General features: G+C 47.0%; 1 protein-coding gene across 2 annotated transcripts in view; it reads right to left on the reverse strand.

The window, feature by feature from the left end:
- The window catches only part of PALS2 (protein associated with LIN7 2, MAGUK p55 family member), a 59,761-nt gene extending 57,479 nt beyond the window's left edge, over positions 1-2,282 (reverse strand). For both annotated transcript variants that reach the window (XM_065831306.2, XM_065831307.2), the window contains exon 1: positions 2,088-2,282. The gene's annotated coding sequence lies outside the window, so the exon portion shown is untranslated. The remainder of the gene's footprint in view (positions 1-2,087) is intronic.
- Positions 2,283-6,000: the final 3,718 nt, after the last annotated feature.

Below are 6,000 nucleotides of genomic sequence, written 5' to 3' on the forward strand. Positions count from 1 at the left end.
CATAAAAACCTACAAACACAAAAAACCAACCAACCAACCAACCAACCAACCAACCAACCAACAACAAAAAGAAAGTAGTAAAGTGTCTTATCCAGAAAACAGAACGAAATAAAAACCTAACAATGGTACAAGCATTATGACACCATGCCTCGGTACTGCAGATTTTTCACAGCACCTCAGGTAATCTATACAGTGCAATGCTTCAAGAACAAAATCAGGAGAACGAGATGATCAATTCCAAATATTTCAAGGGAAAGAAGAGGAAATTAAAGATTTCTCTGAAGAGTCCTTTAAAAAAATCACATTAAAATGAGCTCAAACTAGACTCCGATTATCAGCACTTTATTCAAATGAAAATTTTCTCTATGACATCTTCAAGAATAATTTTGTGACAGATGTTGCATGGTCCAGTCGCAAGTCACAGTGTTAAAAGCCTACCACCTCGGTAGAAATAAAAGGAAACATTATGATGCTAGTGTCAACTCAACCAGTTTAACAGACACTATCCGTTCAGAAGCAGCATGCTAAGATTTGTTCAAAGTCTCCTCTAGTCCGACATCTATTTATAGATGCCCAGCCTCTCTACAATTTCTCACAGCTCCTCCTCCTCCTAAAGCCAAGTCAGGGAAGTTTAATGGATATAATCCTGGGCCTTGTGCCGCAAGATGGTTAGAAGATCTGCAACTCTCCTCCAGCGATTCCATGTGCAATAAAATCAAAAGTAATGAGAATAGTCTAACCTACACAGGAGCTACATGCATGGGATAAACCTCATCTTTTCAGGAAAAACCTCATTCTTCCTTTGCCAGCATGTTGATGGTAATGAACCACATAAGCATCAGAGCCTAAGCAAAAGAGACCTGCCTCCTTCCTCTTCACTACAGAGCAATAGCCTAAACCAACTGCCTTGAAAGCCAAGACAGAAGCTATCCAAGTCTGCTTTGACCCCTGGACAGCAGCAATGTCATCGATGCACCTTCCCACTTACATTATAGAGCTACTACTGTACATTGTACCTTCCTCAAAGAAACTATGAGTCTGTTCTTTTTTCAGTGCAGTTCCTGGTTAACATGCAATATCCACCATCCAGCCACGCATGTGCACATCTTTGTAAAGCATTGATCCAGATAGTCTCTCTTTGACCAGCATCTCCTCCAAACAGCTGTAACATCACAGAGAGGGTGCAGATATTTTCCTGCATACGGAGCACAACGCCACAGGCTGAACTCCGCCACAAGCTTTCTACATGCTTGGTGTCTCTCCTACCACCTACATCCACTTGCCTGTAGTACTAGCACAGAGACCAAGGAGATGACAGCACTATTGGAAACTCCTGCCCACCCGATTACAACCACATTTTCTCCCCTTTCCCCAGTCAGAGGCAGACGGAAGGGGAGGGATAACTTCCTCAGGAGGAAAATAACCAGGGAAAAGCCGGGGCAGAGATCAAGAGAGGAGGAATCACCCCAAAGGGAGAGCAGATAATCCCTGAGAGGCGAGGCTGCGGAGGGGTATAGCAGTGGATAGAGGGACAGGGAGAGCGAACGGGGGGATAATCCGGCAGAGAAGGGGGAGATAATCCCCTCGGAGGAGGGGGGAGGCGGAGGATCCCGGAGAGGGAGGGGCGGGAAATCTGATAATCTCCAGGAGAAAATACCGGGAAAGGGGTGGGGGAAGGAGGGTGGGCGGGTAGATAATCCGGAGCGGCAGATGAAGACCGAGTCTCCCGGGGACGCATCCGGAGGCGGGAGGAGGAGGGTTAATCCTCGCTCTGGGGGCAAAAATCCCTCTTCCCCGACTCCGGCGCTGCCATGTTCGCTCCCCCGCAGGCCCGCCCGGCACCGGTACCTGCGGGCGGCTCTTCCCCCCTCACGCCACACACACACGGGGCGCCTCAGCTCCCGCCGCCGGGGCAGCGCGCCCTGCTCCGGCCGCGCAGCTCTGGGGCAAGGGACTCGGCCGGGACCGCTGCGTGACTTCGCCACCCGCCACCATTTCCCCGCCGGCTTGAAGGGACGGAGGGAGAAACGTGCGGACGAGCCCTCCCCCCCCGCACACGCGACCTCCTCGCCGGTACCGCAACTCACCGGCTGGCACCGGCTCCCGCTCTCCGTTCCCTCCTCAGCGGGCGCCGCTGAGCCCCATCTACGAACTCGGGCGCGCGAGCTGCCGGTTGGCGGAGGGAGAGCACGAGCCGGAGGTGCCACCGCGTTCCCCGCCGGCTCCGCAGCCGCCGCCGCTCTGCGCGCGCCGCCGGCGTGGCCGTGGCACGGTGCTCGCGCTCCTCCTCCCCCGCCCCCTCGCCTCCCCGGCGCGCGCGCGCTCGCTCGCTCGCTCGCTAGCGGCCTCCGCGGCGGTGGCGCGCGAGCACCTCCCTCGCCTCCCGGAGCCCAACGGCCGGGCGCGTGAGGGGGCGCGCGCCTCCGCCTCGGCCCCGCGCGGGTGTGAGGGAGGAAGGGGCGAGTGTTCCTGGGACCGTGTGCGAGAGACGGCAGCGGGGGTGCGACCGCGCCTGCGAGGGACACAGCGCATGGGTGTGTCACGGAGGGAGCCGCTCTGTATGTGGAGGCACGTGTGTGCTTGTGTAACGGCAAGTGTGTGTGTGGGGCCGAGCGTGTTGGTGATGGAGAGCAGCGTATGAGAGAGCAAGCGTGTGTGTGTGACCCCCCCCCGCTCCCCGCCGGTGCCGTGTGCCGGTGCTTGCCGGGGCAGGTTGGGACTCTCCTTCCTCCGAGTCAGGAGAGGACACGCCAGCGTTTCGCTTGACGCTGTCTGTTCAGTCACCAAGCGCAAGAAACGCTGGCAAAGACTAAGTCAAATATTGCAAAGGGTAGGGGGAGGAATTTCCCCTGACACCAGTAACATCCAAGACCACTGAGGTGGAAACAACACTGAAAAACCGATTTTGCTGCACTTCTGATCACTGTTTACTTTAAACATTTTGTTTGTTTTGAACAGTGATAATAGAGCAGCTTTTGCTTTCTACTTCTGCTGATTTTGCAGACACTGTCAACTTTAAATACTCTTGGACTTACTGAAATTTGAGTTGTAGCATTGAGTCAGTCTTGCATGCACAGTTCTCACTGAAGCTGGAGTGTATATCTCAGGGTAAAATTTACCCCAGAAAATAAAATGTTCACATCCAAAACAATACTTCATTCGTCAGCTTGTTTTCATTAATTTTTTCCTACTCTTACTGACTTTCAAAACATTTTTAAGTCCAGGACTACAGTTTGACTGTAATCTACTTAATCATGCTGTTTTAAGAATACATGATAGCCTAGTGTGGCATATGGCAACCCTTAATAATAAATTTCCTGCAATTCACACTGGTTTTTGCTTTGGGAGCCATTGGAGAATGTGGGGGTAGAGTTTGAACAGAAAATCCAGTAAGTATTGATTTTCATTTTAACAGGTTCAGATTGTGCTTTCCTACCAGATTTTTATGCAACCAAAGATATCAAGTGGCATATCTATGATGGGCATGATTAAACAAATTGTAGAACAGCAGCCAGCAGGTGAAAAACCTTCCTCAGATTGACCAATAATGATGCATCAAGTAAATAAGATCTTGCTGTCCTCATCTTAGGAAACCAGCATGTGAAATTCCTTTAGGAATTATTTTTACTTTTCAGATTACAGTAGCTATCAAAGGCTCTGCTCAGAAGAGTCACTGTGCTGAGAGCTTCACAAGCACGTGGAATTATCCATCCCTGGGTCCAAAGAGCTTACAGCCCCTCTGTGATTTCTCAGTAAAAAAGTCCAAAATGAACATACTTTGGGTAATTTGCTTCACAAGCAGTTATCTTTTCCTTATTAAACGGAAAGGAAACTTAACATGTCATGAGGGATTCTAAGCTAAGTAGTGACCTACCACCCTTTCAGTGTTCAAACCTCTACAGCTACGATGGCAAAATTGCCAGGCACAGAAAACCCTCATGCCCCAAAAAATAACTCCAGCTCTTTCTCGTTTACCTCTCATTTATTTTTTGTGATGTTCTAATGGAAAATGTTTTGAACCAGCGCCACAAAATGCGTAACTGTCATCTCATTTCTGTATTTCACAACTCAACATCTTGTTGATTTCTTCTTTTACAGTCCCCGTGTTTGAGGAGGCTGAACATTATTCTGCTAAGGAGAAAGAGTTGTAGCAATTTATGCTGATAACTTTCATCATGTCCTGACTTTACTTTCATGGCCAATGAAAGAAAATCACTTCAATGCAAAACTTGAGAGATTCCTTATTACCGTTCAACTCAAAGCTTGAACCCAAACCTGTGAAACATGAGAGCCTGTTTTTGGCTGTAACAGAAATATCTAAATGTAAAGTACTTTGACTGCTCCACAACCTTTTGAATGTCTTCCATGCTGGCCTCTGCAGCTGTTATTTGGCTTTTAAAGCCCTTTAGGGAATGTGTCCCAAATGCTTTCACACCATTTCTTGCCCACTACTTAATCCATTTGACCTCCTGGGGTCAAGGAAGAAACAGAGATGGATTGGTTTAGATAAGAATTTAGAAATTGGTGTTTACCGTCTGGCAGGAATTATCATATCCTTTTGGCTTCTTATCACTGACATTCACATGCTTGTCATAACAGAAATCTCCCATCCAAGGACAGTCGTTAGGGCCCTGACTGTGCAGTTCAATCTGATAGTTTTGCATCATTCCTGCAGTGCAAAACGACTGTAAATCTGCCTTATCCATTTAATGGGCAATTACTGCACTTCAGCCAAGCCTCACCCTGTTCCCAGTTTAGGGCAGAGAAGACAGGGACCTGGCCAGGGTTGACTTAGGCCCCAGCAATTTCTAGCTGGTGATCATGGTCAGTGAGGCATAAATTAGAATGGTGCCAAAGCCAAGTTTCTTTATGCCAGGGATTATCTCAGTCAGTCTCTGTCTAGCCGCAGGATTCAGGGAGCATGAAGACTGCATGGTAGGTCAGGCCCAGCTCTCATACTTTTGGGCTGACTGATTAGTATTCACTTGAACTGAAGTTATGACTCTACAGAGCTTTGAACTCCGCCTTTGATGATACAGATCTCACTCAAGCAAAAGGTTTCTTTTACTATGAAACCTGGTGGTCCTCTCTTTAAAACTGCAGAAACTAGCATTACTAATGTTGTGATCGTTCTCTGCTGGTGCTACAAGTAGCATGGCAGGGGTCTTTCTCCAGGGTCTTTTGGTTTTGCTAGATATCCTGCCTTAATGTAGAGAGGTTAGAGGAGCAGACACTCGAGTGTACAAAATGTGGGAAGGAGGATGATGTGCTTTTCAGTTCCCTTATAGTTCTGGGTGTACAAATGAAAAATAAAACCTATAATCACCACCAGCACCATATTTGCTTGTTATTGGAGGAATGATCTACTGGTTCATGTAAACTAAACACATTTTTCTTTGTCTTATGCTCTGCAGAATTCTGGCCTTAAATTCTCTGTTGTGTTTCTGATGACTATTTAAATGACAAAATGAACAGGTGTACCCACAGAAGAGCTGCTTCTTTGACCTAGTTCTCCTTTTTATATTTAATTGTTGTGGGCAACTGATGTTGAGCACTTAGAGTGAAGGACTTTGAGACAGCACATTTTTAAAACAATGTTTTAAGCTGATTGCTGGCATACTCTCCAAGTCCATTGTTCTGTGTACTTCAGTTTACTAGCTTGGATAATCAGTTGTTACAATCAGTCTTCAAACAGCTGGAACTCTAGATGACTTCTTTATTTGATAACTGTTAAAATACACTGTCTACATCACCTGAAAAATTAGAGACAACAAAGTGTCAGCTTCTTTGCCATGTTTATCACCATTTGGAAATCTTATAACAATAACTTGTTTATGTATTCACTGGCATACCATACAAGGTCATAATCATCAAAAACAGAGAGATGTTTTAATGAAGTTCTTTGTGCCAAAGAAATGAGATAGGGTATTGGGGTTTTTTGGTATACAGCATGATTTCATGTCTGTACACAAGAAGTCATTCAAGATTTTCAAAAAGATC

Source organism: Patagioenas fasciata, chromosome 2 (assembly GCF_037038585.1).
Source record: "Patagioenas fasciata isolate bPatFas1 chromosome 2, bPatFas1.hap1, whole genome shotgun sequence".
Lineage (NCBI taxonomy): Eukaryota > Metazoa > Chordata > Aves > Columbiformes > Columbidae > Patagioenas > Patagioenas fasciata.